This window comes from Salvia splendens, chromosome 21 (assembly GCF_004379255.2).
Source record: "Salvia splendens isolate huo1 chromosome 21, SspV2, whole genome shotgun sequence".
NCBI classification, from domain to species: Eukaryota; Viridiplantae; Streptophyta; class Magnoliopsida; order Lamiales; family Lamiaceae; genus Salvia; species Salvia splendens.
In genome coordinates this window covers 5,332,444-5,353,399 of record NC_056052.1, presented here as the reverse complement: position 1 = coordinate 5,353,399, position 20,956 = coordinate 5,332,444, and the positions used below count along the sequence as shown (strand labels likewise).

Genomic DNA, 20,956 nt, shown 5'->3' with positions numbered 1-20,956 from the left:
CATGAGATTTGACAATCCAATGGTCAATAATTAAACAAAAACACGGAGGGTCATTGTAAAGTAGTTTTAGGTCATATTATAAACTTTGGGTTAGAGGTCATGTTAAGATCATTTCATGTCATCCTTACTATAACGACGTAAAAATAAGCTTACAATGACCTAAAAATGACTTTTGTATGCTTGGTTCTGCATTTTTGTATTAAGAATGGTTTTGCATGGATCAAAACCATATATATATATATATATATAGTTGTGATCATATAATAACCCCCAATTCACGTAATAACTCTATAACCAAATCTGAACTACACATATTTTCTAATCTTGTGACTGAGATTCAAACTTAGATTTACTTAATAAAAAAGGCAGAGAGTAAATATGTCATTTCCCTCATTTAATTTCTGAATTTCACTCCATTCTTTTACTCTCTCTCAGTTCGATGTTAGGTTTACTGCATAAAATGATAGTTTTGCCGGATAGAATGATACTCTGAGTTGATACAATGATACTTTTACTGATTTGTAGGTATGTACATAAAATGATAGTTTTGCCGGACAGAATGATGCTCTTAGCATGTCAACGAAGAAGTCAGTATTACTTCTTACCAGCCCAATTTATAACGAAATGACAATTTTTCCCTTTATATATCCGAATATGATAGTTTTATTTGATAAAATGATAGTTTTGTTAGATTAAATCTAGACCACATATTTTAAAAATGTATGGTGGAGATTTAGTAATAGGGTTATCACACAAATTGGGGTTATCATTATAATGCACCCCTATATATATATAAATAAAACTATGCAGCCGACTCACACAAAACTCTTTTCTAATAAATACATAATGTATAGCGGTGAAACGGAAAAGAATACATAAATTAATAATTTTAATTTAAAATAATTTATTACAACTTAAAAATTTAAATTTAAAGGATGGCAAAGAGAAGAAGAAGATAATTTTGAAATAATACCAGATTTGGTACTCCCTCCGTCCCAACTAAGTTGAGACAAAACTTTTGTGCACGAGGATTAAGAAATTGTGTTGAAAAGTATGAGGGAGATGAATAAAGTAGGAAAGATAAAGAGAGAGTAAAGTAGATGGTGGAATGAAGTAAGAATGATTGGATATTTTGTTTTTTGTTAAAGATAGAAATGACTCAACTTAGTTGAGACTTCCCAAAGAAGAATACGACTCAACTTAGTTGGGACTGAGGGAGTACATTATTGAAATAAGATCATACTAAAATAGTTAAAATATTAAAAGATGAAATTGTCCAGCAGCCCAAAAGGGCATTTTCGGAAGAAAATAGTGTAAAATGACCAAATTTGAAATAAATCCTAAGTCTAGGAACTACTGTAGATATTTTTAAAGTCTAGGAACTATTGTCCGTGATTAAATGTCTCATATTTGACCAGCACAGATTTTAAGAAATTATTTGACTTTATGTAATAAAGTAGGTAGAAAAGTTAGTGGAATGTTGTGTCTACTTTTATATATTGTTTTTATAATAAAATGTATGTGAAATGAGTTTATGGAATGTATGATCCACTTGCCAAATATAGTAAAAGTGAAATGAGACATTTTTTGGCGAACGAACAAAAAAGATAAAATGAGACATTTATTGGCGGACGGAGGGAGTATTATTTCAAAATTATCTTCTTCTTTCCATTGTCATCCTTCACTTTGTTTCTTTATTTCAATGTTAGATTTAATTTTATAAAATAAAATTTAAAATATATATTTTTAAATATTAATATATTAATTTTAATTAAAATTATTAAATTATGTATTCTATTATAAAAGAGTTTTGTGTGAACTGGCTGCATAATCTTATTTATATATAGCTGCGAGTCAAGAAAGAATACATAAATTAATAATTGTAATTAAAATATTTTATTGATATTTAAAATTTTAAATTTTAAATTTAATTTTATAAAATTAAATTTGATATTTAAAAAATAAAATAAAATAAAGGAACGCAAAGAAAAGCCAAGCAGAAGATAATTTTAATTAAAATAATTTATTGATATTTAAAATTTTTAATTTAATTTTATAAAATTAAATTTAATATTCAAAAAATAAAATAAAATAAAGGAATGCAAATAAAAGCTGAAGATAATTTTAAAATAATATCATAGTATTAGATAAAAAAGTTAAAAAGAATTTGAAACGAAATTGTGGAAGTTGGTCTGTTCTAGCCTTGTAGGAGGCACCGGGTCTCAGTCAGAAAAAATCAGAAAGTCGACACTCGACTACTGTTTTACTAATTTCCAGTCAGAAACTCGAAAGTGATGGGAAGCGCACTATTTTATTTTTTATAAAATGTGTTTTGCGTAAAATGCACTGTGAAAAGACTTGACTCTCAATCAGCACAAGTGTGATTTTTAGTATGGAATACAATCTTGTTGATTTTCATTTAAGGATTCGGATGGCTTTCAAGTTTATTACTACGTATTTGTTATTATTTCTTTGGAGTAGATTTTGCAGAGAGAGCATCAGATACCATTTCAGCAGGCCAATCTCTGTTTCCAAACCAGATCATAATCTCCAAAGGGGGCAGGTTTGAGCAGAAGTATTTGATGGGGTTTCCATACCCAACACGTGAGCACGAGCAATTTTTCGAGCATGCTAAACTGCATAAATCACGACTTGAAGCTGTTAAATCTGTCAATGAATTAGATCATATTCATATTTCTAGACAAACTCTTAAATCATTTATGTGCCTTTCTCCTGTCATTTTAGGACTTAAGAGTTGCAACAAAAGCTTTCAAACAAACAGATAGAGTTTCCAGGCACCAGAACATCATTAATACAGATTGGGAAATAAGGGAAAAAACATGCAAGAAACTAGGACAAGTGTTGATGTGAACTGAATAGGCAATGGTGCAGCGACGACGTTGCTTTCAAATATTTAACGAGCCTCGACATGAGACATCGTCATATCCTGTATAGAACAAATCTCGGCCTCTCTTTGAGCAACCAATGCTCTCCCAACAGTAAAAGTTGGATTTGTTGGTGATTGTATGGCTCTTTTATCATTGTTGAGCATTGCAACAACATCAGAGATGACTGGCCTATCAACTGGATTTTCTTCGACGCACAATAGACTTATCTGAACGTATCTCATTGCAACTGATGACCAAGATTTGAGCAGTTCTAACGTAGGATCAACCAGCTCATCAACACAACCTTTCTTCCACAAATCCCACGCCTGAAACCAACATCAAATTCCATCATTTTCAATATTAATGTTTAATCATATCATTGCAACTTTGCAAGATTCAATACAACTTACATATCTAAGAAGACAGATACTCAGAGCCATAGAAACCAGTATTCTTCTTTCCACTAATAATCTCCAGCATCAGTACTCCGAACGCAAACACATCAGACTTCACTGAGAAAAGCCCTTCCATGGCATATTCTGGTGACATATAACCACTGCATTTCCACAAATATATATAGTCTCTCATTTATGCACTGCCATGGATGAGAAATAAATAGCATTTTACTTACTATGTTCCAACAATCCGTTTAGTATTTGCCTGCGACTCATTTCCTCCAAATATTCTGGCCAGGCCGAAATCGGAGATTTTGGGATTCATGTCAGCATCTAGTAGGATATTGCTAGCTTTCAAATCCCTATGCACTATTCTCAACCGCGAATACTGGTGGAGATATAGAAGCCCTTGAGCAATTCCGGAGATGATATGAATGCGTTTATTCCAATCAAGTACCTCTTTCTGGGAGGGCGCTGCATTCAAAACATATGTTTAGTTGAGCTTGTTAAGCATGGCGATTTAAGAATTTGATGCATGACTAACCAAAGAGGAAACAATCCAAGCTTTTATTGGGCATGTATTCGTAGACAAGTATCATCTCATCTTTCTCATCGCAGCATCCTAAAATGCGGACAAGATTTGTGTGCTGCAGTTTGGCAATCAGTTGCATCTCATTTCTGAATTCCTCCAATCCCTGCCTTGACCTCTTTGATAGCCTTTTCACAGCTACAAACTGTCCATTAGCCAACTCTCCCTGCAAACTCAAATCTAACATTATTTTACTATTTTCAATTAACTCTCACAGATTCAATATGTATGTGACAGTATTACCTTATACACAGGTCCAAAACCACCTTGTCCAAGCTTGCTTGTAATGGAAAAATTGTTGGTAGATGCAGCTATGCTTCCCAAACTGAAGATTGGCAATTCATGCCAACCATCTTCAGCTTCTCCATCCTTGTTTCTAAATGAACCATCACTATTCAAATCTAGTAGCAATAGATCCTGATTTGTTTTCCCAGAATCTGAACAGAGACAAGCAAGACAACGAGATACTAATCGCTTAATAATGAGTTCAACTAGAAATGTGATACTATTGAACAAGAGAGTGTTAATTACCTTTGGTTTTGAGCTTTGGCCAGATATAGCAGAAACACAAACATGATATAATTAGCACAGAAGCAATGGACACAGTTAGAGCCACAATAAGTAGTATTCTAGTGTGTGCATTATGAGATGATTCTGTTCTGATATAAATAACGACCCCCGCAGAAGTATTTGATGTGGTTTCCAAAGCCAACAAATCACCCGTATACCACAAGCATGCTCCTTCAGTACCGTAGGCATAAGCAGAGCACGAGCAATTTTTCAAGCATGCTAATCTGCATAAATCATTTGAAGCTGTCCAATGTTTACGGTTAGCAGGCAATCTTGCTACGGTTACCTTTATAAACCTGAATTTACGCTCGTCACATTGAAGCGGCAGTATAATCTTTCTGTGACAACCATTAGAAAAGTCGGATAAATCCCATTGATGTTGATCCCGTGGTACGAACCCATCCAAGCATCTGCAAGCTGGTGAATATCGTGCATCACATATAGTGTTCGACCAACAACTGCGGTGTGTAGTAGAAGCCACCACAATCCAATCCTGCCTTGCCTCAGACCAAGCGAAACCCGTGAGTTGGCCATCATACCCTATAACAATCCTCGACAGTAGCATTGATTTATTGTAAAAATAAAGAGTGTCATATTCACCAATATCAGTAGAGTGAAGGGCAAGAATATGAGAGTTGCTAAAACTTGAGTGATCAAAGAGGGTACTACTACATATCCCTCTCTCCCACCCCACATTTTTCACTGGATTCACCGACAACAGACTTGGGCTCTCGTCTAATAATAAAAAGTAATTTCCTTTTGCAGGATCAATTGAATTCCTCCAAGAATAAATATCGGAATAAATTGGAGAAGTATATGCACGCTCCATAGCTGGATCAGTTGAATTCCTCCAAGAATAAATATCGGAATAAATTGGAGAAGTATATGCACGCTTCATAGCTGGCAGCAAGGTGTCGGTGAGGTAGTCAAAGCTCTGCCATAGAATGCCGCCTGAATCATTTCTCAGCATGAAGTTGCCACTGTCGAGAATCACAGCCTCACTAATATTTGAACTTCCGCCAAGACATCTTAAAATAGTATTTTCTACGTTCAGACATAATACAGAACTGTCATCGGACAGAAATTGCAGCCGTGGTTTATTGTTATAGAAAGAGATAGGGGTGTCTCTATTAAACACCCAAACAACTGTTTGAAGGGGTACGGTTTTGTTATAGTACCATATACCCAAGTAATAGTTGTTGGAATTTGGTGGAGAGAAGAATCCCAGTTCAAATATGCCTCCTTTGGATACTAATGTCTGGTTTAAGAGAAGAGTTTGGCCTAATAATAAGGTGTCTGATCCATAGCAAACGCAACTGGAAAAGAATATGAGCAAATCAGCAAGAAATATTGATAACATTATGGTCACCAAGTTAGATTGATAGCGTGAAGCGTTTGGAAATTCGAACTAGTATCTTCTTTTTCTGAGAAAAGAGCTACGATGACTCCGAGTAAGTCAACGTGATGAAATTCAGAATAAACTATACGTCTACAGTTGATCTATCCCTTGTTGAATCTTTCAACTATCATTATAATTATTCTTGTGGAGTGACGAAATGACTAATCAGTAATCTATCAATATCTAAAGTGAGAGTTTTTTTATGCCAATGGCAGCATGTTGGTGGGAAAATGAGGTTTCTTCTTCGTTTTTTTTGTTTTTTTGCCTTTGTTTATGAATACTGTTTCTGTCATTCATGGTTCCAATGTTGCTTTGCTGTTTTTATTATTCGATTTTTGGTAGCTTTTGTTTGATTGTTTTATGCAGTTCACTATTTTTTGAACTATTAAACCTCAATCCTATACACAAATACAACACAGTTTTCATATGTAATTGAGATACATATATTCTGCAAATTCAGTGCTTCAATTACCTGAACAAGTTTGAAAGATATATTAGTACCAAATATAGAGTACAAAATCTAATACATATATAGAAATTAAGAATTCAATATTTTAGTGCTAATTTAAGAATTTCAAAGCTGCTTAGATTACAAAATCTCAGTACTAATACATATATAGAAATTAAGAATTCAATATCATTTAATGTTATGGTATAACTTGCTTTTGTATAATAATATGCAAAATGTATTCAATATCTCAGTGCAAATTTTAGAATTTCAAGTTACATATTCAAAATGTATCATTTAATGTTATTTTTAATAGATCTGCAGTGCATTATAATCATATGATTGAAGAAACTAGACATTGATTTCATATTCAATGAGTGTCCTCATTTCAATATCCATGTTTGCAAATCTAATAAATAAGAATAGTACCTGTGTTTGGTTGTTCATGAACTATTCCATTGAGATTAATATTCAGATATCCTGCAAATGTAGAATCAATTTGCAAATAATATAGTTCTTAAAGTGCAAATAATATAGTTCAAAAAGCAGATGTTGATTATTGTGGTAGTCTATATAATATATTTCTTAAAGATCCTCAAACTAAATGTCTTACCAAATAATTGGAAATTCTTCTTCATCTTCTTCTATTTTCCACAAAAGATAGATGTGTTATTTGGATATATTCTGTAAACAAAGTAAAGTATAAATTAAAATATTAAACCGACAATTATATATTTGTTCAAGCTAACAAAATGGCAGTAGATACCTATTTTGTGTTCTTCCTTCTTCCTTTTCTCTCTCCTTCACCTACACCAAGACACATATGTGCAGATATGCAGAGGCTTATAGGCGTGCAACCTGTATTTGTAGTTTACTATTTTATTGGTTGCAGCATTCTTTCTCTCTCTTCCTTCTTGAAAATTTGAGGAAGACTTCTGCCATTAGGATTTCTTAGTTTGCTTTGGTATTCCTGCAAAATATGGTTAATATTATTAGGGCAACAACAACTAATTGTCATAAATGCGGCTGACGTGTGGCCCAATTAATGGGGCCTATAATTAATAGAGCATGCACAAAAATCAATTCTGAGTGTGTATATATGAAGTTGTTCTATTAACTAACTTATTTTAGTACTGACTTTCCTAGGATATGCATATATTCTATGGAATTATTTCTGGTGCCAAATATGGTGATTAATACATGCAGCATAATCAAAATGTATTATTTAATGTTTTGTGTAATAGATCTGCAGTTGGATATAATTATATGAATTCCTTTACCTAGACCTTGAATTCATATTCTTTGAGATACCTGTTTTGATCATTCCAAGTTTGCAAATCTATTAAATAAGAATAATACCTGTTTTTGGTTGTTCATTTTTTTCCATTAAGATAAAGATGCAGATATCCTGCAAATGTAATAATTTGTAACTTAGTATCTTAATCTGAAAATAATATAGGTCTTAAAGGTCTATATAATATACTTCTTAAAGTCTTTAAATTAAAGGTCTTACCAAATAATTGGAAATTCTTCTTCATTTTCTTCTTTCTTCCACAAAAGTTAGGTGTGTTATTTGGTTAAGGTTTACTGTAAACAAAATAATGCTTAAATGTATATGTTAAACTGGCAATAATTTTTGTATTCAATCTAATAAATGGAAGTAGATACCTATTTTGTGTTCTTTCTTCTTCCTTAGCTCTTTTCCACATTGTAGAGTGTAGAATATAAACGGATCAAGCATGCATCTTCTCTTTTTCTTCTTTGTGTAATGATTGCCTTTATTACTCTCTCATTCACCCACACAAAGAGGCATATCTGCAGATATGCCCTTGCTTAAAGGCGTGCATCCTTTATCTGTAGTTACATCTTTTATTGGTTGTAGCATTCTTTCTCTCTCTTTCTTCTTGAAAATTAGAGGCGGCTCTTTTGTCATTAGGTTTTATTTGTTTGTTTTAGTATTCCTGCAAAATATGGTTAATATTAATAGGACAACAAGAATTAATGTATAATTAATGTGGCTGAGATGTGACCCAATTAATGGGCCTATAATTAATAGAGTACGCACAAGAATCTATAATCAGTGTGTATATATTAAATTGTTCTATTATCTAGGGTTTCTGCATCTATTTTTTATTCGAAGTTAATACTAAATACCTGGTTTCCCTTTATTTTAATTTATTTGTGTTATTTGAAAGGTCTCATCTATGATTATGTATGTTTTCTAATGTTTATTTTATTTTTATTCGGTTGTGTTTGCATATATACATCACCAAACATCTATAAATACTCAAGTGTGCTTCTCTTTTACTCACCCTGCAACATCTTCCTCTCCAGCTTAGAATTCCATTCTTTTCTTGGTATATGATACTTCCATTGTCTATTTCTCATACTCATCAACTGTTTTGCCTAATCATATATGCAGTGTCTTTAGCTATTTATTTGTTCTTATATTGCAGTTCTACTTTCCTCTACTTTACTACTTCAAATTTCATATACCATATTGATGTTTCAGTAGTTTAGTTTAGTATATCTGACATTTGATGATATGTCAGCTTCTGTTCTTTTCCTTTTGTAGACTAGATTGAATACGCGCGAACCGTAGTTTTAAGTTGAGATAATCTATCACTTTCCCGAGTGACGAAAATGAACGAGAATCTGAAAGTTTGGGGTGAACCCCTAAATTGTCAAGTCACGACGAGGCAAGGAGATCTAGAGTGCGAATGGAGGCCGGTGAACCATGAGACTTTTTCTTAGAATTGCGTGAAACGTTGGAGCAAGCTTGACGTGTGAACTATTTTACTATTTCCTACGTTTTCCCTGAACGACAAGTACAAAAAGAATACGAGGAAGATTTGTTTTATAGAAAACCTGTTTTCAATCATGGACAGCTGTATGTTGCTATATCAAGAGTCACAAGTCGTGAAGGTTTGAAGATTTTGGTGTGTAAAGATGAACAAGGTGAAGGCAATGGTGATTCTACTGTTAACATTGTTTATAAAGAAGTTTTTCAAAACTTATGAACTATTGGATTGCAGATGTTTGCGTAAGTTCCTATTTATGAATATTGCGTTTTTTTAATGAACTTATTTTACAATTCTCTTACGTATTATGTATGTATATATGTATCATTTTATCATCTTTATTCTGTATTATATTTTATTTATTCCCCTCATATCTGCGTTTCAAATTTATAACAATTATTTGTTCATTGAAAATAGACACTTATATATTTGTCTTGATATTTACAATCAGTGGCGGAGCCAGAATTTTAATAGTGGGGGGCCCAAACTACCATTGAATTTTTTAAGTTCCAACGACACATAAACAACTCAGACATGAGCAATATATAAAGCCACATGTGAAAAAAATAAATGATGAGAAAATTAACTAGTCTGAATAGATTTTTTTTTAAAGCATAACATCAATTTTACAAATATTATATGATATATTTACATATTTATTAGATCAAAGAGTTATTTTTTATTTTAGATTTTTTATAATATAGAGCATCACAATAAAATATATTTTATTCTATACTTCAATTATAAAATCATTCTTATGATTAGAAATTTAAATGAAAATTACTAGTTAAAAAAAATTAATAAAAGTTAAGAATGTGAGAGTCCATAAAACATTAATGAATATGAGAAAATCAACAAAAATGACTAATTTGAGAAAATAAGAATAGCCACAAATGAACTACGAGCATAGCTTTAAAATCGATTTTACTAAAGTTATATTATACTACTACAAGCATATTTTTACATTTGTAGAGCTAAATAATTCTTTATTATATATAACCATAAGTTATATTATTTAAACAAAACTAATAATATTATAAATCCAATAAAACAAAAATGAATAGAGAATAGAAGAAACAGAATTTCCAATAAATGCGCCCGGAAGGATTCAACCTCTGCACCACATGAACAGAAGACTGGAACTTGGTCCACCTGCGCTAGCATTAGATATCTTTACTGCTGCATATATATGTTATATTGAAAATACACAAATGGCCGAGGGGCCCAAGGGCCCCCCTGGCCACCACCGTGGCTCCGCCCCTGTTTACAATGTGGTTTTTTACAAACAACGAATTCTCTGTCTGCAAGCATAATTATATAATATTTATCATCTACTTTTTTTAAAGTTCATTTATCTAAGAATTTATTACAAGTTTTTTGGCCCGTGCATAGTACTGGTGGTAAAACTAATTGTTCTTATGGGTTAATTTCTTAGCTTCACTACCTTGATAATGGTACAAATGATAACTTGAACCGTGAGAAAGAATGTGTACAGAAAAGTTAACCCACCATGAATCCCCCTCACTTTGTTTACCATTTAACCATGTTTGTCTTAGTTTATTTCTCAATAATATCTCAATTAAAAATCCTTGTTCATAGCCCATAATATTGAGCATACTAAATTTCGTGCAAATTACACAGAATGAAGAATTTGATTGTGAGATGAAGATACAAATATGAAATATTTGGCTCAAAATACACACTCCAACACTCAATAAAGACTACACGAAGGCTTATTACAATAGACTCCTTTAAAAAATAAACTCCTATACTATAGAAAAGAGGAAATTAGGAAATTACAACTAATGTCAAGGGAGGAAATTACAAGATAAATAAACTCCTATACAAATAAACTCATATACTATAGAAAGGAGGAAATTAGGAAATTACAATACAAAGTCAAGGGAGGAAATTACAATACAAATAAAAGGGAGGAAATTACAATACAAATAAACTCCTATACTATAGAAAGAAGGAAATTAGGAAATTACAACGGAAATTACAATCCTCATACAATAATGTCTAAGCTTCTTGCTGCTAGGACACAGGCTCTGGACATGTTTATCTTAGTTTATTTCTCAATAATGTCTCAATTAAAATTCCTTGTTCATATCCCAAAATATTGAGCATACTAAATTTCGTGCAAATTACACAGAATGAAGTATTTGATTGTGAGATGAAGATACAAATATGAGATATTTGTATCTCCTAATACACACTCCAACACTCAACCATGCTAATAAAGACTACACAAAGGCTTATTACAATAGACTCCTTTAAAATTTCAACTACATAGATAAATCAATACAATAATGTCCGAAGATGGGCCTTTGTCGAAAATTAAATGTGCCTCCCAACTGTATCAGAGATGAGTAGCCTATCCACACCATTGTTGAATATTTCAACTCTTATTATAACCATAAGAGCAGTTTGGGGTTTACAATTAATCATCATATGCAACCAAAGAAAACTTCAACGCGCTTCAACATGAGAGAGTGTCAAACCATTCACAGAGCAAATTTGGACTTTATTTGAACTTCTCGTAACAGTGAATGCAGGATTCAGGGGAGATGGCGCTTCCGCGTCTTCATTACTTAGCATGCCAACCACATCGGACATCAAAGGTCGATCAGCTGGATTTTCTTGAACGCATAGTAGGCCAATCTTAATGTATCTTAATGCAGCTGAAGATGAAGCTGCCATTTCCAATGATGGATCAAACACCTCCAGTGCTCTTCCATGTATCCATGCATTCCACGTCTGTAACCACCAAAATATCAGATGTTTTAGCAGATTTCCACAAGTGTTGAGTAGAAAACGAGGACTTACATAGCCTAGAAGACTAAGATACTCAGAACCATAAAAACCAGTGTTCTTCTTTCCGCTGATAATCTCCAGCATCAGTACTCCGAATGCAAACACATCAGACTTCACTGAGAAAAGCCCTTCCATGGCATATTCTGGTGACATATAACCACTGCATTTCCACAAATATATATAGTCTCTCATATATGCACTACCATGACTTGAGTTGATGAGAAATAAATTGCATTTTACTTACTATGTTCCGACAATCCTTTCAGTATTTGCTTGCATGCTGTTTCCTCCAAAGATTCTTGCCATGCCAAAATCAGAGATTTTGGGGTTCATCTCTGCATCTAGTAGAATATTACTAGCTTTCAGATCCCTATGAACTATTCTCAGCCGGGAGTAATGGTGGAGATACAGAAGCCCTTGAGCAATGCCCTCTATAATTTCAACACGTTTAGCCCACTCCAACACCACTCCACTTGTAGGCTCTGCATTCAGATTAGATTTTGTACTAAATGTCAATTCATTTCTTGCTGAATATCACACACAATCAGAATATTGATTCTGAGACAAACCAAAGATAAAGAAGTCGAGGCTGTTATTGGGCATGTATTCATACACTAAAATCATCTCATTGTTCTCAATACAGCATCCTAAGATCCTAACAAGGTTTCTGTGCTGTAGTTTGGCAATCACTTCTGTCTCATTTTTGAACTCCTCTAGTCCCTGTCCGGACCTTTTGGAGAGTCGTTTCACAGCGACAAACAGTCCATTCAGTAGTAATCCCTGAAAGAAGATTAACAGCATTGAAGTGGCTTCATCCATTCAAACATAACAGTTATATGCATAGCAAGGTATCCTTACCTTGTAAACAGGTCCAAAACCACCCTCTCCAAGCTTGTTTTCCACGGAAAAGTTATTAGTCGATGCAACTATGCTAGAAAAACTGAAAATTGGCAACTCATATTTGTCATTTTTATCTTCTCCATGAGTATTACCAACTTGCACGACTTTCTTATATTCTGCCCCATTCGAATCCAAATCAAGGAGTAGTAGGTTTTGATGTGTGTCCTTGGATTCTGAGCCAAAACAAAAGACAAACATTAGCTTCATGAAAATGCAATGTGGAATTTGCTATTCATTAGCAAGAAAGTCATACTCCGGTTTATTAGCTTTGGTCCCACATAACAGAAACCAAAACAAGACAAGAGTAGTAGTGCAGCAGGAATGGGCAACACTAACTCCAAAAGAAGCACTTTTCTATTCCCTGAAACAATTAGAGAAAGTGAATGCTAATGCAATACAGAGCAAATGACAAAATCACAAGAAACTAGCTCACCTTTTTGTTTCACTTTCACATGAAGATCTACACCTGCGGAATTGTTTGTTGGGGTTTCCAGATCTAGAAAGTCCCCCTCAAGTAATATACATTTACCTCCACTGCCGTATGCATAGGCAGTGCAGGAGCATGTTTTTGAGCATTGCAACTCGCAGACATTATTTGGCAACTCCACAGATTCCTGGCTTTCAGGCAATCTACTAGTGGTTACCTTGATATATCCTACTTTGTCAGTACAATGGAATGGTCTTCTTCTAACACATCCACTAGAAAAATCGGACGAATCCCAGTCTACCTCAACTAGTGGTTTGAACCCACTCAAACACCTACACGCTGGCGAGGGATCGGTATCACACATTGTATTGGGACCACACATGGCATATGCCCCACAAGAATAAGGCTTCACCATGAACAGATCCCAGGCCCGCCTGACCTCCAGCCACTGAAACAGCTCCATTCTGCCGCGATGGTTAATCAGAATCCTAGATAGCACAGACTTATTATTATATGTCACATATACATCTAAATCGCGTGCAAGGTACGTAAAGTTGTAGGGATAATTCAAGTCAAGTGACTGGAAAGTCCCTCCTTGCCAAGGCCCGCTGCTCCACAATGTTCCATTGCCTTTTCTAATGGAAAGATCACTGTTTCCATCAGACCCCATGCCTAATGAAAAGCTTCCTGAAGCAGGGTCATTTGGATTCCTCCACGAAACAAGTTTTACATTGATATCACTAAACCAACGGTATCCAAGCTTAGCACCGGGCAGCCATGTATCCGTTGGGTGCTCAAAGCTCTGCCATTGAACACCCGAAGCATTTCTTATGATGAAATTGCCAGTGTCTAGAATTACAGCTTCAGTGGCATTATTTGTTTGCTTGTATGAAAAAATCATGTTGAGACCACTTCGAAGGAGTAGAGTACCATTGGCTACTTCTAGTTGAGAGTTGTAATAAAGGGATTGTGGGATAGGGTGATTTCTATTTAAGACCCAAACAACTGTTGTAACAGGTATGTTTTTGTACCATATCCCAATATAGAAGTTGGTAGAGGTACCTGGAGAAAAGAAACCAAGCTCAAACTTGCCCTCTTTGGAGATTATGGTCTGGTTTGGAAACAGAGATTGGCCTGCTGAAATGGTGTCTGATGCTCTGCAAAAGCTACTCGAAAAAAATATGGACACACCAAAGAGAAACAAGAAATATGTAATAAACTTGAAAGCCATCAGAATCCTTGAATGAAAATCAACAAGAATGTATTCCACCAAAATCCTACTACTAAAAATCTTACTTGTGTTGATTGAGAGTCAAGTCTTTTTGCAGGGCATTTTACGCAAAAGACATCCAGTAATGGTCCAAATTCCAGAGAAAAATAGTGTGCTTCCCATCACTTTCAACACAAAGACTGGAACTAATTACTAATACAAAGTCTTGGTTGAAATTTCAACTACAACTGTTACGCTAGAAAATTGAAAACCAGTGGGGCCATGTTAGCAATACAACATTTGGAGCGAAACTCTCGGTTTTAAGTTGCATAGGGCAGCTTTAGCCATAGCTTTATTAGCACTGTCAATGAGAAATAGTCTTATATGTGAATGGAGCAAATTTTAATACATATTAGTAACGATATAGAGATAAAGAGAAATAATAGGAAAAGTACAAGAGAAAAGGATAAAAATTGATGAAAATTTTTTCATAAATACAAATGACAGTGGACATACCACAAAAAAAAAATAGAAAATTTTTGTAAATGGGTAGAGAATTTTTTGTGATAAAAATATATAACAGAATACGGAAAAAATGTTTTTGCATAATTAAATTGAAAAGAAAAAAAGGAGAAAAATTAAGTTATTGTTTAAAGTCACTATGAAAACGAATTTTGAGTTTGCTTGGATTATTTGCAAAGAAAAAGGAAAAAAAATACGGTGGAGAATAAAATTTAGAATCTATTGAATTTATTAATGGAAAACTAAATTATTAAATTAAAATTCAGTTAACACGCCTAAATGAAAGTAAAAGTATTAAGAAGTTGTTGCGGTGTAATTTAATTCAATAGCCGAAACATTTGGACACATTTTACTAGAAAAATATAATAATAATAATTTATTAACCTTTTTGAGTGAAGTCATCTTCTTCCTCCACCGAGCTGTAGCCATTGTTATATTTCATCATCTGCAATTTTTATTTTTTGATTGTTCAGCCCTTTTTTTCCTACAATTTCTGATGATTTAGTCTTAAATAACATTATTTAGGTAAGGGCTGAGAGATAAGTTTTAGGATTTTTGAAAATTTTAGTAACGAAAAAACTACAAAAAAAAAGTGGGTGAGAGCTTAAGCCCTCCCCTCTTTCAACGTCGGTCCGCCCCTGTTAGCAATTGGAGCATCCAAATAACTTTCTCTGGAGAAGATATGCACAGAACACCAACGAATATTAAAGAATTGAAACTACACGGGAAAACTAAGGCCAATTCAATTCTTTTTTTATTTTGAATCTTACCTGATTTGAGTACTAACACTTAAAAAATTCGAAGATGCACAGAATGTAAGCCATATTTCTATGCTTTAATGATTTCGAAAATGAAATCTAATTCTAGATTTGAATTTCAACCACATATTTATACTTGAGTGGAGATATTATCACCAACTTCCATCCATGCTTTCTTCATTTGATGTAGAGGTTGAAATCCACCATTTGATGTTTGTCTTATTTAACTGGATTCTCCAATTGATGTTATCCCCTCTTTAACCTCTAGCTTTTAATGATTCTTTTAATGGATAAAGAATCAATAAGTTTTACTATACATATAAGTATGTATATATATGGACTATATATTTACGTAGGTAAATTGCCGAGAGATGTTGTACTTTTCTCATGCATTTGATAATGCTATACTTTTATGCATATCACTTTGCATGCATATGATTTTTCTCGTATCTCATTAGCATGGTATCTCCATCTATTTATAGATAATCAACCGATACCATTAACTAACAATTCAAGGGACGTGACTTTCCAAAATAATAACCAAATAGAAGTTATATTGAAATAACTACTTTTCCATACCATAAGCCAACCGCCAACTCAATCCACGGCATTACACATATATAGTCACTACTTTAATATATATGCATATTTATAATTCATTATTATATATACATATATTATCTTTTCATGTATATATAATATTCTATTATAAGGTAAGAGAGGAGGGTTATCAATACACCCGATTCTAATTCTTTAATCGAATACGATCCATCACGGTATCGTCTTTAATATTAGAATCATTTTTAACCTTCAATATTATGAACTTGAACTTTAATAGTAAACCGATAGACACACATGTCACATAAGAATATAAATATTCTTACATTCTCCCACTCGACCTTTGTATCGTCTTGATGGTTTAACTATCATAATGCGCACTTTTATATCAAGTTCAAAATATCCTTTAAATACCATAATAAAATTAGAACTAATCGAATCATGGCCGTCACACATCATTAAGCGACATGATTCATTCCATGTATCACAAATCGATTCTAACTTCATATTATCCTTTCATTGAGATGATCCTTTATTCTCAATTTATCATATGTTATCCAAAACCATAATGTATACATACTATAATGATAACATATTTAATAAACAGAAACACAACTTTAATTGAATTCCAAGCGTCTTATACCTTATGAGCACAATATAATTGCATAGCAAAACTTTCTCTATAATACCCAAATGCTTTTCATGGCCAGTAAACATTTTGGATGATAATCCTTTAATTAACGGATCCACTCTAATTATATTTGTCCTAATATGCTCAATGGACACTTTATGTTTCTGTACTTCTTCCTTTACAGACAAGTACTTAAACTCGATATGTTTATTACCTTTCATGTACTTATCTTTCTTTATGAAGAAGATATCTGCGAAATTATTCCAAAAATTCTCAGCGGCTTGGCCATAATGTTAACAATCCCAAGTCCCGAGATTAAGTTTCGCAATAACTTTTCACGAACCTTGACCTCAAAGCATGTCAAAATTCAACTTTCATAGTGGAAATAACAATGACAAACTATTTTCCACTTTTCCATAATATTGCTCCCACGACTTAAAGGAACAAATAGCCAAACGTCAATTTTCTACCATTGACGTATCCGGCATAGCCTGAATCTGAATATCCAATGACTTCTATGTCATCGGATCCCCTTTACATAAGCATGTTCTCTTTGGTGCCTTGCAAGTACCTGAGGACTTTCATTGCAGCTTTCCAATGATCCATTCTGGGATTACTTTAATATCGACCCAACATACCAATAATAATGTAATATTTAGTTGCCTACATGTTTTGAACATAGTTCAAACTCCCAACCACTGATGCATATGGAATTCTTTCCATTTCCTTACGCTCCAATTCACTTTTAGGACATTTCATATTACCCGAACTTGTCTCCCTTCTGAATTGGAGCTATTTTTATAGAGCAATTTTCCATTCTATATCTCTCCAAATTTTATTAATATATCTTTTATGAGACAAATTCAACAATCATTGTGATCTAACTCAAATTATTTCTGTTTCGATCACATAAGATGTCTCACTCATATATTTCATTTCAAAATCCTTATGGAGAGATACAATTTATAAACATCATGTAACATACCCATGTCATTTGCAACTAGCAAAAATATTATCAATATATAAGACTCAATTCATAAACTTGCTCCCACTGATTTTTACATAGATACTTTGATCAATAATGATCTCTACAAAATCATATGACACAATGGTATCATTAAACTTTAAAATACCATTCCCAAGAAGCTTATTTTTGTCCATATATTGACTTACTCAGCTTAACATACTAATTTTCCTTCATGTGGTCACGAATCCTTCAGGTTGGTACATATATATTTTTTTCTACAATTCTCCATTCAGGAAGATGGTTTTTTTTTACATCCATTTGGTGAAGCTCTTGATCATAATGAGCCACCAAAGCCAAAATAATTCTTAAAAAATAATCACTTTTCATGGCTTGTTGGAATGCGTAACTATTTATCACGATTTATGTCACATTCACTTTTAATAGTGTAAACCGTAGTAATTTGAAACGACAAATTTTCTTTTCCTTACTGATCGTCTCAATATTTATTGTGGTTCACTATTCTTTTCTTGAATCGTGACAAGTTCATCTACTTCATTTTCGGTTAGTGGGTTTTACACATCATCTTGTTGTTCTATTGTGGCTATTGATTGTGTTACAATAAGAACAACCTTAGGTGCAACAAAATGTGGATGAACCTTATTATGGACTACTTGAATATCCACCTTACTGGTTTCACCACTCCCACTAGTTTTCACCATTTTCAATGAACCTAGCATTTTCCGTTTAAACTATCCTCGTACTATGGTTAGAATAATAAATGTATACCCCTTTAATTTTTCCCGATAGCCAATAAAAAAATCACTGACAATCCTTGAACCAAGAATCTTTTCATGTGGATCATATACATTACTTATGCTCAACAACCCCAAATATGAATATGCTTAAGCTAAGTTCCCTTCCTATCCACAGTTCAAAAAAGAGTTTTAGGAACTGTCTTACTAGGAACATGATTAAGCATATAAGTAGTCTTTGAAGCATAAATCCACAATAAACAGGGTAAATACAACAACTTAACATAAATCTAACCATTTTCCTTAAAGTACGATTCCACCTTTCCGTTTTAGAGTATCGGGCATTGTATATCATGTACAAACGCCTCTACTTCGAGTAACTTTACAAATACATAAACTCTCCAACTTTATCCGATCTCACAACTTCAACTTTTCCTTCTAACTGCCATCCATCTTGTCAACGAATATCTTTAGGACATTCACTGACTTCGATCTTTCATGCAGTAGACATTTATTCTATAATGTGAGTAATCGTCAATAAAGATGATAGAAGTATTTCTTACCAACCCAAGAAAGAGTATCAAAAGACCACATTTATAGTATGTATTAACATAATAAGCTGAGTGCTTCTCGTGGTTGATTTCCTTATAATGTGTTTAGTTTGCTTCCCTTTAATGCAATCTATACACATATCTTCGGATACTAAATTCATATTTTGAGGAAGACTTTCATACTTTACCAACCTCATAATTCTTTCTTTGGAAATAGGACCTAATCTTTAATGCCACAAGAACGCCAAACTTTTACTTGACGAACAACGCTTAACGCCTCGACTTTCAATATTAAATAAGGATTCATAAAACTTTGCATCAAGATTGTATCTATTAAGTGAATCAAATAATGTACCATTACCATAATAGTAATCATTTTGGTACGATGTGGATACACCATATCCAATCTAGATATTAAAACTTAAGTTATCGAATCCACTTACAAAATAATATTTATAGCACATTCAGGCACATAGAGATAATCTTTAAGATCTATATGATATCCGATGTCTAAGATCAATATGTAAGTCTCAATGCCTCTGTTCAATGCGTTCATCATGTTTTCCATGAACAAATACTGTTCAACTCCTTTTATAGATTGGATCAAACTGAAACCATGTTTAATATAAGACATATGAGTTGTAGCACCAAAAAACTAACCACCGAGTATTATTAGGCATTTCTATAAAGTTCAATTTAAATTAAACAAACTGTTATGTTTAACTTTCTTATCGAACCAAGCCTTCCTTTTAGGACAATCTTTCCTGAATTGTTCTATTTTCTTATGAAAGAAACACTTCTTTCCCTTATGGATTCACTTTTCCGGACCTTAGGGAAAAGATTTATCCTTCCATTTGTCCTATCTACTTAGTTTTCCTTTTACTGGTGCCAACACCTCCGAAAACTATGAGATTCACAATTTTATAATTTATCTTCTTTAATCTCACTTCCTTTTAAACTAACATAGCCTTTGATTCTTTAAACGTCCCATTTGTCTTTAATGGTATAATAATTCATCTGGAACTGTCTAAATTCAACATGTAGGAAGTTCATGATAAATTGGGCCGAGAATTGCTCAAGAACCTCCATTCTCAAGGTCGTTAACTTTACTGCCAAGTAAAACATGTTTGTCACATGATCGTAATTTGCTGAGACCAGTCAAACTTCTTTGTAGTCAGCTCATCCATTATGCTTCCTACAATTGACTTATCAGCCAAACCCGATTGAAACACTCTTTAATTTTCTTAATGAATTTCCTTGCATTTATGTCATGTGCAAAGATGACTTTAAATTTTCTGCCATCGTCATTCTCGTAAGGGTCAACCTATTTGATCACTCTCAAGTCTCACATTGAGATTTTTATTTACAGAGTGACATCTATAATGGTTGAGGATTCATCTTCCGTTAGTATGATATGGTCCAATATCTTTACACCCAGCGTTAGCCGAATCTATTCAGACCATTCTCCATAATTTTTGCCCATTAATTTAATGACAGAGTTAGCATATGCATACAAGTTTTATAAAGCTGCAACATTTATACATGCTTATATGTACGTGCTTTAGTTCTTTAACACAGATTCATAAACAATAATAAAACTTTAAATAACATGCATTCAAGTAACCTTTGGGTAATACTTAAGCACATGTACTTTCAGCGATGCTAAATATATACTTTAACAATTAATCAAACTAAACATATATCAAATAAGCATGTTACCTTTGGGTATACATACTAAATGACACATGAATAAATGATTAATCCACTTCGTAT

General features: G+C 33.2%; 1 pseudogene; it reads right to left on the bottom strand.

Annotated features, from left to right (window-relative positions):
* Positions 1-2,698: 2,698 nt before the first annotated feature.
* LOC121784095 lies at positions 2,699-14,628 on the bottom strand (annotated as a pseudogene).
* Positions 14,629-20,956: the final 6,328 nt, after the last annotated feature.